Source organism: Primulina huaijiensis, chromosome 16 (genome assembly GCF_012295235.1).
Source record: "Primulina huaijiensis isolate GDHJ02 chromosome 16, ASM1229523v2, whole genome shotgun sequence".
In the NCBI taxonomy this organism is placed as follows: domain Eukaryota; kingdom Viridiplantae; phylum Streptophyta; class Magnoliopsida; order Lamiales; family Gesneriaceae; genus Primulina; species Primulina huaijiensis.
This window is the reverse complement of record NC_133321.1, coordinates 269,953-291,277: the sequence shown is the minus strand read 5'-3', so window position 1 is coordinate 291,277 and position 21,325 is coordinate 269,953. Positions and strand designations below refer to the sequence as shown.

Genomic DNA, 21,325 nt, shown 5'->3' with positions numbered 1-21,325 from the left:
AATATGCATGTGTTGCATTTATACGTAGAAGCAAATTCAATTGAGCATCATGTTGGATTTCATTATCCTGAATCCTACGTTCCACATGCATCCGGTTCAGGTTTCAATAACCAACCCGATACTTCTACATATGATTGTTTCCAGGATGTAGAATCTTATGTTCCACAGGTTACCAAAGGACTTGGTAATATGAGTTTCGATGATGTAAGTGGGCATTGGGGATCAATATATCAATGTCTCGTCGGAACAAAATCATGCTCCATATTGGCCGATTCCAACATTAGATACGAGTGCTCGTTGTCCGGATCAAGCAAATAATGATGATATTTGGAGAACTGATTCTTAACCCGATATGTCATGTAGCGAGTCTAAAGAAGAATAAATGAATTTTGATGATGAAGTGAATATTTTTACAAATCCTGATGAGGAGACATCATCTCGACAACCACCTCGTGACACATTACAGAGGCAGATCGTACCATTTCTTTCAAACACTTCTGAAATGCCATCATTTTTCAATAATTTTTTTGGGGAAGAGCCTCCTTATTCTGTCGATGTACCTTTTGGAGTGCAATCAAGCTATTAAAATCCAAATAGAGGTGAATTATGCTTTAATATGTTATTTAAAGATAAGAATGATCTTATTGCATCTGTGAAGAATTATTCAGTAAGAGTTGTCAGGCGTGAGTACCGTGTCGTGGATAGCACACGCAGTTTGTGGAAGTTACGTTGTAAAAATAATTCATCTACGGTCATTTGTCGATGGGGACTTCGCTAGTACCGTGTCGTGGATAGCACACGCAGTTTGTGGAAGTTACGTTGTAAAAATAATTCATCTACGGTCATTTGTCGATGGGGACTTCGCTCTTCTTTGAAGGCCAAGACTGGTTATTGGAAAATAACAAAATATGGCGGGCCTCACACATGTATATCTACCTCTGTTGGTATAGACCATAAAAATTTGAACAGTGATATGGTGGCACATACGCTATTGGGAGTTGTTCGTTGTGATCCTGCGTACGAGATTAAGTATATCATTGAAAATGTGAAGGATAAATATGGATATCAAATCTCGTACACGAAGGCATGGAGAATTTTGAAACGTGCTATGGAAATTGCTTATGGTACATGGGAGAGCTCCGTTCAATTACTTCCCAAATATATGTGTGCTTTGTCCAAATATAATCCGGGAACAGCTGTGGAGTGGAAGCATCTCAGAGCCAACACTGAAATGAGTAAGACATTGAACTACGATTTCTGGGCATTTAGGCCGTGTGTTGATGGGTTTCGGCATTGTCGGAAAATAATTACTGTCGATGGTACACATTTGTATACCAAATACAAGCACAAAATGTTGATCAGTGTCACTCTTGATGCGAGCAATCAGGTTCTACCGCTAGCATTTGCTATTGTGGATGAAGAGACAACAGATTCTTGTAAATGGTTCTTGGAGAACCTAGGAAGACATGTTGTTCGTGGTGAAAATGGTGTGTCTTATTTCTGATAGACATAAGGGAATCGTGCGAGCAACTGAAGATCTACCATATTTTCAATCTCCTTACGGTGTGCATCGTTTTTTTTTTAGACATGTGTGTTCAAACTTTAGCGCTAAATTCAAAGACGTGCATTTGAAATATCTATGCTAGGCGGCAGGCACACAAAATCAAATTTGTAAGTTTGAAGCAATCATGGAGGCGATCAAGCAGAAAAACATTTTGACGCACCGATATTTGACTGGAATTGCGAAAGAAAAATGGAGTTTGGCTCATGATGGTGGTTGCCGTCGTGGGGTAATGACAACCAATATGTCGGAGTGTTTAAACAGTGTGTTGAAGGGTGCTCGTAGACTTCCTATATATGCCATAGTACAATTGACACTTCTGAGTTGCGTACAATATTTCATTGAACGTGTGACAAGATGTGGTCGTATGGTTCAGAAAAATCAGCTGTGGTCAGATTATGCATGTCGGAAGTATGAGAAATGGGCGAGAAAAACTAGTGAACATCGTGTTGCCAAATACGATGTACGTGAGCAAAATGCTTCAGTTGCAACTGTAGGAAGACCAAGTCGTGGCCAACATATGCAGGTCGTCAAATTATCAACGAGTGATTGTTCATGTGGTAAATGGACGATTTTTGGCACCCCATGTTCCCATGCTATTTGCACCGCTAAGTGGCACTCGTTGGATCCCACGACACTTGTACAGCCCAGGTATAACATATCAGAGTACTTGGCAACGTATTAGGACAGATTTCAACCTCTTGCTTGGTATTATTAGAGTACTTGGTACTAAATATCAGAGTACTTGGTATAAAATTATTGAAACATCTTGTAACGTGATTGTTGCTTCACCACATGTAAAATGAAACGTGTGTGTCTCACGTCGCCAACGTTCAACAAGAGCAGTTATCAAATTATTATCATAAACTTGTGAGCCACATTCTAAAACTCCATAAAAACTCATATGATTTAAATATGCAAGTACACGATTGTGTACGTAATTATCAGTATATAATTTCCAAATCAAATTGTCTGACCTCTTCACTTTCACGATATCATCAACGGTTAAGGCAGAAACTGTTGATGACATATGTGTCGCTTATAAATAGAGGACACTGGAATCTTCTGCATTTCGATTATCTGTCATTCTGAAATATGTTGTAGATCTTCTAAATTTAGTTCAACGGTAACGATCTCGAAAAAATTTCCGTGAGGAAGGGAGAAACTGAGAAATGCGAAAATGAAAGGATAAAGGAAGGAGGAAGGAGGAAGGAGGAAGAAGGAAAAAGGGAATCCAACGCAGATAAAGGTCGGTCCAATGGAACAGCGCCACGTCGATCGTCCGCGCTTGGTAAGCGCGGATGCTCGAACGAAGCGCGGACGCTGCTCCACGTTGGAGCGTCCGCGCTTACGTGGCTCCATGTTGCAATATTCCTCGCTTACGAAGCGCGGACGCTCGCAACGTGGACGATGGTCCTGTGATTACAAAGCACGGATTGCAGTATTTTTTGAAACATTTTTTTTAAAATTATTTTTGAATTAAATTTTAAATTTTAAATTATTTTTAAAAAAAACCCACAAAATTCCGGCCCCTTCTTTTAAAATTTTTATATTCAATAAATTATGTTAAATCATTATATATTTTAAATAGGGTAAATTGAGAGAAAATCCACATCCACATCCACAAACACAAGTTTGTTGTGTTCAGTCCCCATATCTTTTGAAATTTTCCTGCAATACTTGATAGAAGAGAAAAAAATTTAACTCATTCCTCAATTTTTTATTCATTTTCTTTCATTAATATTTATTTATCACCATTTTTTTCTTTTCTCTCACCACACCTCATTCTCACTTCTCCCAATCTCTTTCATGTCGATCCAAAACAACCCTAGCCTTCCACCACCTCCTTCAAGACTACATGCCACGCAAAACCCATGAACGACGCGACGAAGATTTCGAATCGGGTTACATAAAGTAGAACAAAGGAAAACAAACAAGTGACCTAGGCAGTAGACTTTTTGGAGAAGTACGAAAGCAAAGTAAGTGACTTTCTTCTTCTTTTTTCTTTGCTCGATTTGTCCAGTAATCTTATATTTGTCGCCAACTTTCTTATTGATTTATGGTACTTCATTTCAATGTTCATATCATTCTTATGTCCAGCAATTTTATATTTTTCACAAACTTTCTTATTAATTTATATTACTTCATTTCAATGTTCATTTCATTCTTCCTAACAGCAACATATGGTAAAGGAGCCTAAAAAATGAATAAATTCAATTATATTTGGTTGTCTCTACCTTGTTTGAGAATCGATGAAGGCAAGAAAAAAGAATAATTAAAACCAAATTATATTATTATCATTATTAATGAATTCTATATTAGACATTTTTGGGTATATGTTGATTTTTCTTAAGAGATTGTCTAATAATTCAATTTTATGTTACACAAACATATTTTATCTCAATATGTACTTCTTCTTTTTTTTTACATATATATGACATACACACAAACTTGTTAGTTCTCACAAGATTTTTATTTTTCTTTAAATACATGATTGAAAGCTCAACGTAGAAGACACGGGAGGAACAAGACAGTCAACATAATTGGATTTTCTTTAGTTTGTGTTGGTTTAAGGGTAGAACTGATGTTAGTTCAATTCATCAGTATGTTATTGGTTTTTCGGATGTTATACTTCAAAAAAATTTGTAATTGTAATTAGTTATTGTACGTTTGTGCAAGTTTATGAGTGATTTGAATTTGTGGTTTGTTGTTTTAATGTATTGTCAATCCGTCACTCTATTTTTGTTGTATATATTATTATTATGTTGTTATAGTGTTGTTGTACTTTATGTAATCGATTTGTGTTTTTTTTAATTGTCTCTAGTTTCTATTCGATTTACTTTGTTGGTATTGTATTTTGATTATATAGTCTTGTGTTTATATTTCTATATTATTAGTGGATTTATAAATACTTTTATTAGATTTGGTGAATGTTTTATGAATGAGTTTATGAAGATAATGAAACGTCTATTACTCATTTTCTTTAAAATATACTAGAGAATTTTTTTTCTTTCTTAAAATACTTTCAGCCGAATATAATTACAGATGTATAATTTTGTCATTTAAAATAAACAAACCAACCTATATTTGAAAATCCAAAAGAACGCAGTGCATAACGTAAAATCGTAAACCGACAAACCAAACCTAAAACTAGAATTAGTCAAAATAGCACCCACAGCCCCCAAACCCAAGCCCTAAATGGCTTGCGCGACTCTCCCTCTCATGCTTCATCCCTAGCCCTCACACCAGCATTCCCTCAACCTATCTAGGACCACGGCTCGACCCTCTATGGACCTCTGAACACATCCCAAACATCAGCTAGCAGCCGCTCCCTCCTAGGAACAAAAACGGAAACCCTAGTCCCTTTAAACCCAAAGAAACGTTCAGCTCTTGCATCCATACTTTCCAGCCCTTAAAAATTCATCTAAGGACCCTTAAACATGTTGAAAAATATCTTTCCTAATAGCTCTATCAAGGAATCCCTTTTGTGCATCATAATCGTGAATTTAGAAGCATAAAAATCAAAGTTTTATTATGTACATGCCTTAAAAATATAAATAAAAGGATGATTTCATATTTTTCATGCAAACATGATTAAACACCCATAATATGGTATGAACGATGAGTGAAGGAAGATTAATTCGTTCTTTCGCGTATTTCACACACGAAAAACAATCCTTGATGCGATTGACATTGACGGAGAGATGGGGGAGAAGACCTTGCTGAATTTCCTTCAATATTCATGTGATTTGCCTTTGAATTTAGTGTGTGAGTGGTCGTGAGTTGCTTGTGTGCGTGAGTTATGAAGTTTAGGTTAGGGTTTTGGAGCCTTGCTTTGATATAAAATAATTGGTACAAGTTTATACCCAATAACCAAAGTATAATAGGCCCAATAGGCACATTATAATGTAGGAAAAATATTTCATTTAGGAAAGTTTTCTAAAATATTAGCCGAGTTCCCAAAAAATTCATATTTTCGTCGAAAATCGATTACCGATTTAAAATACTACTTGGCACGTAAAAACATATCAAAAGTTACCATTTTGGAAAATATCATATAAAATATGTCATGTATTAAATAATTAAAAATAATTCTTTAATAAAAAAAATTCCCCTTTACGGTCTGTGGTCTCCGTTCCTCGATTGCGTCTCGAATAACATTTAAAACGTTGTTTTAAACTTTTATGCATTCTAATTCAAAATCATATTTTAAACATGTAAACATTCCTATCACATTGAATAATGCAATTAAAATAATTTAATTAGGCATTGTTCATATTTCCTAGATTTGCAAGCAGTTGGATTACGTTATCGTATTTTGGATTTTACAGATAATTTTTTGTAGTTTAGTGTGAGTATTTATGTTTTTAATTCTCTGTTTAGTAAAATATTTTCCATAAAAAAATTTAACCATTTAGTTGACGCAGGTTTTTTGTTTGATTTCTTGGAGAAATGGAATCTGGGTCTGGATCATCAAATTTTTCATTTTGGGTAGCTAAGAGTATAAAAATGAACTCTATATTATTTCAATATTTAATGGATTCAGTCTAACAGAGTTGTTTCTTAATTTTGGGAGAAAATGTATGGAGATTTCTCCACAAACTATTACCTTGCAATATCTAGCCCTCCATCAGAAGATGTATGTGATGTTGAATAAAGATGATGACGTCCATATCATGACCCATCTTCACACATCTATGAGACTGACAGTAATTAACATGAGGGCAGTGAAAAAAGACCAAATTGGAGGCCATAATATTGGTAGGTAAAAAACTTATGTCTTAATTTTTACTTTCCACGTGAATTGGGTTTTTGTTGATGTTTTATTTTTGTTTTGTTTGGTAATGCATTTCCAGAGTGCAACTACCGATGAGAGATCTGTTGTGAGTGTGATTCTTGTGAATTTAGATGATTTCTTAGTTATATTTTTCAATTAACTGATCATTTGCATTGTTATCTAGAACATGAGTATTATTTCACGTGTTTTATATTAATAATTTTTTAAAAGGTACAAAACTTTACATTACTTAAAATAGGGTTGAATCTGAAGATGACATAGTGAATAATAATGGCAGTAATCTTGAAGTTGATTTGTTAAAAAATTCCATAGACATTTGATGGAGGTCAAATATTCAAGGATGCTGCTGAATTTCGAGTTTATGCTAAAAATTATGCAATTGCTATGAGAAGTTCTTTTTCATACCGAAAGAATGATAATGAGAAGGTTACTCTTGTCTATAATGTAAACAACTATTCTTGGAGAATTTATGCTCGAGACACAAATCTGACAATATTTTTTATATTAGAAAAATGTAATCTAATACATACATGTGGAGATTACAATCTACGTACGTAGTAGAGAACTTCCTAAAGATGATGTCGCATAGGTTTCCAATGTTGTGATGGATAGATTGAGGAGAGAGCCGTTGTATCAACCACGTATGATGTTGAAAGACATACAAAGAGATTATGGGGTCGAGCTCAGTTACCACAAGATTTGGAAATGAAAGGAATTGGCTATGCATGACATTCATGGTGCAGATGATGGGTCTTAAGATAGATGTATTGTAGTGCCATCAAAAAAACTAATTCTAGAAGTATTGTTGAGTGTGAAATTGACCTTTGTATTAATAAATTTGAACGATTATTCATCTGTGTCTTTGCACGTGCAATTGGTTTTGTCTGTTGATGTAGACTCTTGGTTTTCTTGGATGACAAAGAATAAATACAAGGGAAATATTTTTGTTGTTATTGCAAAAGATGCGAACGATGATCTTTTTACATTAGCACATTCAGTTGAGGATGCTGAAAATGATGATAACTAGGGATTATTTTGTTTCCAACTTAAAGGTGCTCTGATTTTACAAAACTGTATGGAGTTCGATGAGTACACTTTTTTCTCCGATAGGCATCCTGGAATAATCAATGTTGTTAAGTTAATATTCTCAGGCAGTCATCATGCGCATTTTCTGTGCCGTTTGATAGATAATTTCGTGAAACAAGTTTGTAAGTAATTATATATTTGTGTTAGGAAACATTTTTTAAAATATTATTATATGTATTATGGTTTATAATCTTTCTCTATTTTTTAATATAGGTCATGCAAAGATATCCACTTCACAACAAGAAACATCGATCATCTGTGTTCAAAAAAGCTGCATATCCATCATCAAGGCAGGAGTTTGAAATGCATATTAACAATATAATATCATCAATGCCACTTGCCTGAGACTTTATAGTCAATTCCTCTCCAGAAAGTTGGGCAAATACATGGTTTCCTGGAAATCGGTGGGGTGTAATAAACAATAATATAGCTTAATGTTGGAATAGTTGGGTTAAAGAAGCAAGATTTATTCCTATTGTGTGCATGGAGAACCACACACACATTCAAATTATGGACATGATGCACTAAAGACGTGAAGCGTCAACGAGGATGGATAAAAGATTGAGTCCATCAAAGGAGAATGTTCTTGAAAAAAAAATGTTGAATCTCATAGCTTGCAAGTGCATAAGGCATGTGGTTGGAATTTTGAGGTTGTGGATGAGGATAAATCATTTGCTGTTGATTTGTCTTCTACGAGTTTTCATGTAGAGCTTGGCAGCTTAACAGACTTCCATGAAAGCAATAGAGACAAAATCAGTGTTTTTATATGAACTTGTGACAAATACTTTACGATGGAGTTATGTCGTGAAACTTACAATTGAATCCTAAATCTGATTCTTGTGTTTGAGATGCATGAATACAATGCCAATCACGCATTAGTAATCAATCCCCCCAATGTTCGAAGCCAAATCGGACGAAAAAGAACTCAAGATACTATCGCAAGTAGTTCTTCGGGTGTTGTGTGGTCGGTTTCATAAGAAAGGGCACAATCGACGAAGTTACAAAGGACCGATTGACTAGCCTTTGGGTTATGTTTTGTTAACCTAGTTTTGAGTTTTTTGACTTACAAGTAAAAATCTTATATTAGTATATTTGTGTCTCACAATATTATGATTGACAGGAAAACAACTAATGCATTTTCTAATTCACAGGAAAAAGAGGATGATATAACACAGAATTTGCGAGACCACGTCAACAAGAAGGTTTACTCGATCAAGGTGTACTAGTATTGGTGATGTATCATTGCCTTTATGATCTTTTTGCGAGACTCACTTTTATTTTATGGTATTTTGTTGAGTCATTGAGTCATGTTCTTATGTCATATTAATGAATTTGGACTTTTGTTCATTGAGTCTAAGTTCTTGTTGTTGTCCTTTAGGTATAATTTGTGTTAGAAACATGGACTTGTGTATTTTCTTTATTGTTTTATTTTCATGTCATTTGTGTCCTAGTAATATGTAACATGATTGTTGTCAACTAATATATTCTTTGTTTTGTTATCTTGTTGGTTTTGTTATCTGTTAGGTTGATTGTAGAATTTGATAATATGCAAAAATGACGCCAATTTTTCGACTACCTCAGTGCCCATCTACACAAGCACATGCCTACATATCAACAAAAATAAGTTGATGATTAGACATGCTTATACTGCAACAACAAATAAATGAACATATTGTAGGCCGTAAATAAACTAAATTGTTGTGGTTTTATGGTGGAATTAATATATTTTATGCTTGTGGTTCTCCTCTTAATATATGCTCAAATTCGAGATTTATGTACCCAATAGAATATAGAATATACCAAAATCGTTTTTGTTGTATGCTGAAATTAACATATTTTATCCCGAAAATTATTACGATATTGACTTTTGTTCGGTATATTAAAAATGATGGTGAATAGTTGGTTTCCCAACTCTAACTCATTAAATCGATATATGGGTTTGTATTTTTATGTTTGTGGTTCCCCTCTTAATATATGCTCAAATTCTAGATTTATGTACCCTATAAAAAATACATAATATACCAAAATCGTTATTGTTGTATACCGAAATTAACATATTTTATCCTGAAAATTATTATGATATTGATTTGTGTTTGGTGTATCAAAATGATGGTGAATAATTTCCCCCTCTTACTCATTAAATCGATATATAGGTTCGCATTTTTATGCTTGTGGTTCCCTTCTTAATATTCCCATTTTTATGCATTTTTTGGTATGCTGAAATTAACATATTTTATGTCTGCCCCTGCACGTGAAGATGGATAGGAAAGCCGAGGTAGGCGCACTGGGGTGAGGATTTTTACCTGCCTTAGCGCGCCGAAGACAACTTTAAGCCGAGGTAGGGCGGGCTGGGGCGGTGATTTTTACCCACCCTAGCACGCTCAAGACAATTTTATGCGAGGTGGGCGCGCTGGGGCGGGGTATTTTGTTGTGTATTAAAATGATGGCGAATAATAGGTTTGCCAACTCTTACTCATTAAATGGAGATACGAGTTTGCATTTTTAAGCTATTGTTTCTCCTCTTAATATCTGCTCAAATTATAGATTTATGTACCCAATAGAATACAAAATATACCAAAATCATTTTTGTTGTATGCAGAAATTAACCTATTTTATGCCAGAAATGTTAATGATATGGACTTGTGTTGTGCGCATTAAAATGATGGTGAGGAGTATGTTTGCCAACTCTTACTCATTAAATGGATATATGAGTTTGCATTTTTATGCTAGTGGTTTCTTTCTTAATATATGTTCAAATTCTAGATTTATGTATCCAAAATAATACAGAATATACCAAAATCGTTTTAGTTGTATGCTGAAATTAACCTATTTTATGCCGAAAATATTTATGATATGGACTTGTGTTGTGTGTATTAAAATGATGGTGATGAGCATGTTTCCCAACTCTTAATCATTATATGAATATATGGGTTTGCATTTTTATGATAGTGGTTCCCCTCTTATATATTCTCAAATTCTAAATTTATGTACTCAATAGAATACATAAAATACCAAATTTTTTTTAGTTGTATGTTGAAATTAAACTATTTTATGCCGGAAATGATACGGACTTGAATGATGGTAAGGAGTAGGTTTCCCAACTCTTACTAATTAAATGAATATATGGGTTCGCATTTTTATGCTAGTGGTTCATCTCTTAATATATGCTCAAATTCTAGATTTATGTATCCAATAGAATACAGAATATACCAAACTTGTTTTTGTTGTATGCTGAAATTAACCTATTTTATGCCAGAAATGTTTATAATATGGACCCCCTCTTAATATATACTCAAATTCTAGATTTTTGTACACAATAGAATATAGAATGTATCAAAATCGTTTTTTTTTTTGTATGCTGAAATTAACCTATTTTATGTCGGAAATATTTATGATATGAACTTGTATTGTGATTATTAAAATGATGGTGTGGAGTAGGTTTGCCAACTCTTACTCATTAAATTGAGATATGGGTTTGCAATTTTATGCTTGTAGTTCCCCTCTTAATATATGCTCAAATTTTAGATTTATGCATCCAATAGAATATAATATATACCAAAATCGTTTTTTTTGCATGCTGAAATTAACCTATTTTATGTCAAAAATGTTTATGATATGAACTTGTGTTGTGTGCATTAAAATGATGGTGAGGATTAGGTTTCCCAACTCTTACTCATTAAATGAAGATATGGGTATGCATTTTTGTGCTTGTGATTCCCCCTCTTAGTATATGCTCAAATTCTGATTTATGTACCCATTAGAATACAAAATATACCAAAATCAATTTTGTTGTATGCCGGAAATTTTTATGATATTGACTTGTGTTTGGTGTATTAATGATTGTGAGGAGTTGGTTTCCCAACTCTTACTCATTAAATGGATATACATGTTTGCATTTTTATCCTCGTGGTTCCGTCCTTAATATATGCTGAAATTGTATATTTATATACCTATTAGAATACAAAATATACCAAAATCAATTTTGTTGTATGCCGGAATTTTTTATGGTATTGACTTGTGTTCGGTGTATTAAAATGAATATGAGTAATTGGTTTCCCAACTCTTACTCATTAAATTGATATATGGATTTACATTTTTATGCTAGTGGTTCCCCTATTAATATATGCTCAAATTATAGAGTTATGTACCCATTAGAATGCAAAATATACCAAAATCGTTTTTGTTGTATGCTGAAATTAACCTATTTTATGCCGGAAATGTTTATGATATGGACTTGTGTTGTGTGTATTAAAATGATAGTGAAGAGTAGGTTTCCCAAATCTTGCTTATTAAATGGAGATATGGGTTTGCATTTTTATGCTTGTAGTTCCCCTCATAATATATAATCAAATTCTAGATTTATGTACCTATTAGAATACAAAATATACCAAAATCAATTTTGTTGTATACCGGATTTTTTTTATGATATTGACTTGTGTTTGATGTATTAAAATGATTGTGAGGAGTTGGTTTCTCAACTCTTACTCATAAAACAGATATATGAGTTTGCATTTTTATGCTAGTGGTTCCCCTCTTAATATGCTCAAATTCTAGATTTATGTACCCATTAGATTACAAAATATACCAAAATCAATTTTGTTGTATGCCGGAATTTTTTTATGATATTGACTTGTGTTCGGTGTATTAAAATGATTATTTTCCCAACTCTTCCTCATTAAATCGATATATGGGTTGAATTTTTATGTTAGTGGTTCCCTTCTTAATATATGCTCAAATTCTAGAGTTATGTACTCATTATAATACAAAATATACCAAAATCAATTTTGTTGTATCCCTAAATTAACCTATTTTATGCCGGAAATTATTACGATAATGACTTGTGTTAGAAGTATTAAAATGATGGTGATGAGTTGTTCTGCTATTTTATGAGCAACTAGTGTACCAGTAGAATCAAGAATTCAGGATTTCAAGAACTCGGTAGTGCATGAATTAAATAAATAGTTTCAATGTAAGTACTTCTAATATAAAAGTTAACATAAGCTCGTTAAGTTAAACCTGAAAATACTACAAGTTAGTATTATCCATACAAAACACCAACTCAGATTATCCATCCTAAAAATGTTTTCGACCATCACGACTCTTTACTGAACACACTATTACTATCAGATAAAATTGTTGCAGTGATACGTGCTCTGAAAGTGTTCATTTTGCAATCTCTTCATAGGTCCAAGCTTCATCGTCATCACGAGCATAGTAATCTGCCCACAAACATATGTAAACACTGCAATTTATATCAACACCTTGTTATCGGAAGAAAAATTGGTTCACATACTCCCTCGTTTGGTAATCGAACATAATCCTCATATACCCAACTAAGAAAGTAGCTTAACAAAATGACAAAGAACACTCAGTTAATATGAACAACAACTTGCTTGTGATTAAAAATACATTCAAATATTAACTTACATAAGCTCTTGCTATTCCAAATGACATGAATGTGTATATCGAGTTTCTAAATTAAAACTCGCTTTTCTCAGTTTTGTATACAAGCAAGAATTGATGATATTTGACGTGAGTTCGGAACAACAAAATTCTAAGACATATAATCAACTTCCTATTTAGTTGTTCTAATTTCCCCTCGAATCATTTGTCAAATGTGATTTTTTTTTAAAAAAAATCATGGTACCATCGTCTTCAGCCTCTGTTATGCACCCAATACCTCCTCCTAAGCATGAAAATAAGATATTATCATATTTATATTTCATGTATACAAATCAATCATTCAATTTTTTTTAAAAATACAAACCTGGACTGTCATATCCATGCAAAATATTTCAAAACCATTTTTCTACTATACTCACTTACAATTTCATATGACAATTGATGATAATGTTTTTTAAAACATTCCCAAACAATAAATCACATAATTCAAGGTCATAAATTTTGAATCTTTCTCCTTCCCACACATTGCCACTACAAAAACAAGAATATGGTTAACTCCAATAAAATAAAAAAATGAAATAAATTTAAAAAATTGCAAGAGGTGTACCTTAATTTTTCCCCTGTGAGATTATTCATTATGATATTGCGTTCTTTGTTCGAAACTTCTTCACAACCACAAAAATCTTCTCTACCTCTGTAGTTTTTAAGTTTTAACTCGTCTTTATTAGTTTATATCTTTTCGTCTTCTACGCTTGTGTTTCCCTATGGAACAACAAAATTTACCAACAAATTAAATTAATGACATCATTACAAAAAATAACAAAATTCAAAACAATTAAAATGCACAATGCCTCATCACTAATTACAGTGCACTCTTTGCATTCTACAATGGACATTGTTTTGCGTCTTGGAGTGGAACTTGGAGGAGTGACAAACTGAAACGTCCTCTACTTTTTAATTTTAAAATTCTACTAATTTTTTTTTAAAAAAAAAACATCAATTTTCTAAATTCACCATTAAACTAACTTAACATTTTCATAAATCAAAATAAATTAACATTTAAATCTCAAGTGCATAAAAATCTCTAAATCGTCAATTAACAAAATTCAATTTCAACCTTTAACATTATCATACAAACTTCAAAATAAAGCATAAAAATCCCTAATTAAATTATTAACAAAATCCTTTAAAATTTTCGCGTCAAGCTAATGCGAAAAATAAAGTCCCTCGGGAGTGTACTGTCTACCTCGATCCACTCAAGCGTCAGCGCTTCCCTCATTAACATCATCACCTGCAGCATTCAAACCTAATGAGTCTAATGACTCAGCACTTCCTAAACATGAGTAGCAAATAATATATATACAAGTACATGCATTAAAATCATATTTTTATTCAAAATAAGCTTTTAATCATAAATAAATCAGAAATCATGAAATCGTAGAATCGTAAAGCTGTCAATTATTTATCATTTTGGGTGAAGTTTGATCCTTGAAAGTGACTAGCCTTTTATCCTCTGGTCGATTGATCAGTCTTAGCTCATCATTGCGCATGGGGACGGGCACTAGGCACTGACGTAAAAATGGAAATACGATAGTTGGGCGGAGCATTTTCCCGTAAACGGGCTCTCTCTAAGGCCTTTTTCCTCATGATATTCTCAAAAATATATATCATATCCTCTTTATCACAGTCAATTTACATCCTTCAAAACATTTTCCTTTCCTTTTAATTCATAAAATATCATGACCTTCCAAAAATAACATTTTTACAGTAAAAATGACATAGCTTTACCATAAATCATAAAATATCGTATTTTCATCAAAATCATCATGATATATCATTTAACATGTGTTCTGATCCTTCAGGACGCTGCCAACCCCTTTTCGTACTACCCAGGTATAAAATGACTGTTTTGCCCTTGGACGTAAAATTTCTCGATTTTGACTTTTCCTTACTTTATTGAATCTAGACCATCCCAAATATTTATTTAAGCTTAAATTAAATTGTTAATATTTTTATTTAGCTTAAATTCAAAGCTTTCGATTTAATTCCCTATCTACTAATTCGTAAAGCTTTTAATTTTCGGATTAATTCAAACTTTAATATTTTAGTCTCAAACATTTATCATGAACTTTTCATACCTAAATTACCCTCGTGAACCATTAACCGACCCTCGTGGACCAGGGTTCAAACTCTTTCTTTTACTGAACCAAAATTTCGAACCCTAGCCTATGCATACTTAGCCACGACTCAATTTCCTCGAGCCACGCCCAGACCATCATGGAGCAACCCCTCACTCAAGCCTCCTGGACCCTCACTGACCTAGCCTAACCCAGCGCACCAGCCCCTGCACGTGAGTCCCTAAGAACCACGCGAGTTCCCTCATGCTTTGATCGAGCCACCACTTGAGCCCAAACCCTCCTGACCCTCACTGGACCACCCTCAGACCTAGCCTAGACCACCCTAGTCAAGCCTTGACCCTCACGCAGCAACAGATCGCGTCATGCAATCTATGCGCATGGGAAGAGTCCATGTGATCATGAACTCTTCCCTATCGACAAACCACGGGTCCTAGCCCTTCTAGGACCCTACCAGACCCTGAAACATGACCCACACGACCCCTAATCGAGACTTGGCCGAGCCACATGGTGCCAAGCCACATAGCCGAGCCATCTTCCCATCGGTTATACTAGAAAACCCTAGGACTCTCTTATCTCGGCCAAGCTCGATTTCCAGCATGTATTTTATCTCTTGAAGACTCTTTTCCCGTCCTTTAAACACCTCTTATTGGCAGCGTGTCTTTAGGAATCATAGAGTTTAATAAACAAGAGTAAAATCATCAAAATTTTGAAAATAATCGTTATATCGTTAAACCCATCGAACGTAAATATTTTTCATACAAAATTAATCAAAACATGCATAATATTGTTTGAATGATGCGTCAAAGGATTTAGAAACGTGCCTTTGCGTTTTAGAATACTCGAAAATACGATTGTCGGCGTGGTGTGCGAAGAAGAACGAACGGGTGACGAAGACTCCTTGTTTTCTTCCCTTAGAGTTCTCGAAATTTAGTGTGTGTTGTGTTCAGCTTAATATTGGTCTCCAAAGCCTAGGTTTTTTATTTTATAGGTTTTAATTTGTATGATAATGGGTTTGAGTTTTGGGCTTTCAAGTTTAGGAACAATTGAGCATACTCATCCTAGGTAAATTAGACCCAATAACACTTATTTAATTGAAAAATAAAATTTTATAGAAATTAGTTTTCAAAAATAATGCATTTGATATTTTAAAGTCTCTCGTTTGCCAAAAACCGGCTTCTCGGATAAAATCGATCTCGTATCGTAAAATAATTTGAACTCTATCATTTTTAAAAAATTTTAATCATTTTTAATTATATTAAGAAGCCTTAAAAAATTAATTGAAAAATATTTATTTTGTCTTGGTCGTCTTCGGTCTCCTTTCCCTAGCTTATTATCGAATATTCGGAAAAAATCTACAATTTCCATAAAATCATGTCATTAGACCCTTAATCATATAATATGCATCATGTAGGCATTAAAAATCAATTAAACAAAACAATTGTGTAATTTAATTCATTTGCATACATGTGATTTACGTAGGTTGGCTTTTGGACGTTACACAAATTTATTTGGCTTTCTCTTTTTCACACGATTAGTTCTTGTCATTACATTATTCACAATTGAAGATATAACATTACTGACCTTGTCCTCTTGTGAACCAATGACACCATTAACATCATCTCTTTCATCTACTACCTCCCTCGAAGAATCCTCGATGTGAACCTTATTTAATTCCATATCCAACTTGGTGAAACCAACATCATCTCCTTTAATCAAATATGTCACAACATCATCAGCATGGACTTCATTGTTTCCACCTAAAACTGTGTCAAAATCTTCAAAAGAAAAACATTCTTGTCGTCATTTTTCCCCCATCAAGTTTACCATCTACCCAACCACCAACAACATCTTTTGTCATATTTCTATTAGTTTGACAACAGATTTGTCCAAGTGTTTGAATCTCATGGAATTGATCTTCCACAAGTTTTTCCAATATCCTAATTTTACATGTTGTTTCCTCCTCGTTCATTTTAGATGACCCCTAAAAATTTAGCACCTAAAAAAATCAACACCAATTCTCAATACATCATAAAATACAAATGATGAATTTATTTGTTTACCTCTACATTTTTTATCTCTCACCAGATACCCCAATTCCTTACCAATTAGAATGATTTCAAACATTTTTCAGAAATAAAAAAATTATTACATTTGCTATATTAAAAAATAATCTTAAAACAAAATACCTTTGTACGAGTAATTCTTTTTAGCAAAGTCTCCGCGTCTTCAACTTTTATCGGGATCTTGCTTTCACCCTACTTAAACAAACAGGGATATGTATGTGGAGATTCGAATACTACTCATAAGGAAGGAATTTTTCGTACACCCAAGTCTACATAAATAAAGATACAAATGTTATAATATGATATTAGTTAGAGGAAACAATAAAAACTCACCATCATTCCGACAAGACAACTATCCAAGTATGTTTTCCTTCCTATTACTCCTCCCAAATTCCCAATATGTCAAAAAAATTTATTGCATAGAAATCTATGAGCAGCGTCTCCCCGTGTGTTAGGTTTAGTTAATATAAATGATGTGTTTAGAAGGAGGGATTGAAAAAACACTTCGATTTATGAAATCTTTTCGGATATAAATCAGCTCTTTAAGGAACCGGTTTTGAAATCTTGTGTGTCAATATCGATCAGTTAACTAATAGTAATAGTGCGGAAACAAACTAAAAGATATTTTGAATATTTTGGCTAAGATATCGTGATAGCATAATGAATAAAATGATGGAGACAAAGATTTTTATAGATATTCAAAGACTTCAAATGCTTCTACGTCACTCTTTCTATCTCAAGGATAGAAATTTACTAAAGACATTGATTGATTACAAAGAATTGTAATAACTCACTTTATTTGGAGTTAAACAATGTTAAACTGAAATTCTTAATTCTTCTTATCAATTATCAGTTGTTACTGAATAGCTCTAAAGAATAGTCTGAATGCTAAGAATAAATTAATTAGGTGAGAGCTAAAATTTTGTGATTTTCAAATTGAATAAAATCAAATGTGAATCGCAACTGACTGATTTGTTCTCAATGTAGTTGTTTGTGGATTTTTCATTAACCCTTCTTCAACCGAACTCCTAAGCTATATATAATATTCGATTCCAACGGTCACAGTGTGGATCAGACTTTTCTGACCCCTAGTTAACAATGAGGCCTGACCCTTAACGAGTTAGGCCAATTTCAGACATTAGCTTGGGTCTACCTAGATGTGACAATTTTAGGGACATCATGTTCGAGTATGTATTTACCAACGATAAAATGAGATAATTTATTAATTTATTGTGTATTCCAATAAAATTTTATGGAAAATATTAATATTAATATTATTGTTGAAAATTAATATTTGAATGTTGAAAATAAGAAAGTTGAATGTTGAAAATAAGAGTTGTAAATATTTAAAATTAGTGTGTGATGATGAATGTAATGATGTAATTATTTTTGGATTATTTCCAAAGATTTTCTATAAATAGATCTCTCATTTGTGAAGAAAATCACAATTGAGTTGAGAGAAAAATATTATAAAATATGTAGTGTGATAATTTTGAGAGTTTGAGAATTTTACTTTTTACCGTAAATTTTTACTTTTTCATAACACGTTATCAGCAGGAAGCTCTAAAAGTCTCCATATTTTTCCAAGCTCCAAAACAGAAGAAAAAAGTAACAAAAGTAATAATATTTATTTTATTGTTTATTTATTTATTGTGTATATATTTAATATATAATATAATGTTATTATAAATAATAAAAATAAATTTTTCAAAAAACTTGTTATAAATCTTGGGAGGATGTTAAGACGGCATCCCACACTCCCGGTAAGGGATACGACAAATATAAAAGCCTATAAGGTTTTTAAACAAAATACCTTATGACATCTCATTATAATAATGTGATATTATATACATAATTATTTAAACATGACTAATATTATATACACCATATTATTACCATAAAATTATACAAATACATACATTTATTTTTTTGTACACCAACGGTAACAAAACGGCTAGTTTTTGCCCTATAAATATGATCTCACAAACACATTCAATCACTCCAACTTTCTCTTCTTCTCTAAAAATTATTATTCATCAAATTTTCGAAAAAAAAGAAGATGGCTTTCTCAAGATTATTTTTAATTATTTTTGTTATAATACTCACGAATCTTGTATTTATCGGAGAATATCCTTCTCGTGTGTTTTTTTAATTTTTACGAATGCTTGTATTTGTTTTTTATCCATTACTATTAAAGAAAATGGTATTTCTTCATCACAAGAAAAAGCAAAAGCTAAAATATTTTTGCGTCGACATCTTGATGAAGGTTTGAAATGTGAATATCTCATCGAAAAAGATCCCATGGCTCTGTGGAAAGAATTAAAAGAAAGATTTGAACATATGAGGGAAGTTATACTTCCGACCGCCTGTGATGAATGGAATATGTTGAGATTCCAAGATTTTAAGAAAGTAAGTGATTACAATTCGGGGATATATCGAATAATCTCGCAATTAAAATTTTGTGGACATGAGGTTACAGAATCAAAATTGCTTGAAAAAACATTTCACGCATCAAATATAACTTTATAGCAACAATATAGAGTGCGTGGATTTGCTAGATATTCTGAAATTATCGGCTGTCTTCTTGTGGCGGAAAAGAACAACGAGCTATTAATGAGAAATCATCAGTCCCGACCCACTGGATCAACAGCATTTCCAGAAGTAAATGCTGTAAGTAAAAATGAATTTAAACCTGGAAACCAAAATCAAATTCAAAGACAAGGTTTTGGTCGAGGTCGAGGTCGAGGTCATGGACGTGGAATTGGTCATGGTCGTGGTCGAAGCCGTGGTTTTGAAAACAATCGAGATAGTTATTTTTATAACTCATATCAAAAAGGCGTCACGAACCACCCACTGAAAATGCATCATGAGAACATGAGTGTGAATGAAATTCACTCGAAAAGATTCGAAAGTTCTTGTTTCAGATGCGGCACTCCAGGACATTGGTCTCGTATTTGTCGAGCCCCCGAGCACCTTTGCAAGCTCTATAAAGAATCGATAAAGGGGAAAGAAAAAGAGACCAACTTCACTGAACGCAGTGACCGTTTGACTGATTCAACTCATTTTGATGCTGCTGATTTTCTGAATGATTTCTCTGAAAATGATCAATATGTTGGTGGGATAGAAATGAAAAATACTGATGCTGCAGATTTTCTCAATGATTTCTCTGAAAATGAACAATATACTAGGTGAAATATAAATTTACAATAATTTATTTTTCATGTATTCATAAGATAATGTTTTATTGTACAATTATGATATGTGTTATATTTACATATGTATTTTCAGTAATTTTTTTTCATTGCATATTTTTGAAGTTCAAATATGGAAAATGCCACGAACAAAGTTAAACAAGGAACTAATCCCATGGAAGTTTGCATAACTGATAGTGGTATAACGTACACTATACTCCAAGATAAAAGATATTTCTTGGAACTAAAACCAACAAAAACAATGGTGAATACAATATCAGGTCCTGTAGATTTGATTAAAGTTGTGGTAAAGCACAATTTTTATTACCTAATGGTACAAAATTTTTGATCAATGATGCTTTGTATTCACCACAATCGAAAAGAAATTTGTCGAGTTTTAATGATATATATTCCCATGGGTATGATACTCAAACAAAAAAAGAAGGGAATGAGAAATATATGTGTCTTATCACATATAAATCAAGAAAGAAATATGTGATTGAAAAACTACCAATACTCCCTACTGGATTGCATTATACACATATAAGTCTCATTGAATCAAACATGGTAGTTGATAATTCTTCAATATTAACTAATTGGCATTATCGATTAGGACATCCTGGTTCAACAATGATACGAAGAATTATAGAAAATACACATGGTCATCCGTTGAAAGACCAGAAGATCTTTCAGAATAATAAGTTTCAATGTAAAGCATGTTCTCTTGGAAAACTTATTATAAGACCATCACCAGCCAAAATCCAAACTGAATCACCAATGTTTCTTGAACGTATTCAGGGTGATATTTGTGGACCAATCCATCCACCATGTGGACCATTCAGATACTTTATGGTATTGATTGATGCCTCCAGCAGATGGTCACATGTATGTTTATTGTCAACTCGAAATGTTGCATTTGCAAGATTACTTGCTCAAATAATAAAATTGAGGAATCAATTTCCCGATTATACAATCAAGAAAATTAGACTTGATAATGCTGGTGAATTTACTTCCCAGACTTTCAATGATTATTGTATGTCTATGGGAATCATTGTTGAGCATCCTGTTGCTCATGTACATACTCA

General features: G+C 32.9%; 1 protein-coding gene across 1 annotated transcript in view; it reads left to right on the top strand.

Annotated features, from left to right (window-relative positions):
• The window catches only part of LOC140962059 (uncharacterized), a 101,546-nt gene that overhangs the window by 37,481 nt on the left and 42,740 nt on the right, over positions 1–21,325 (top strand). The window lies entirely within an intron of this gene.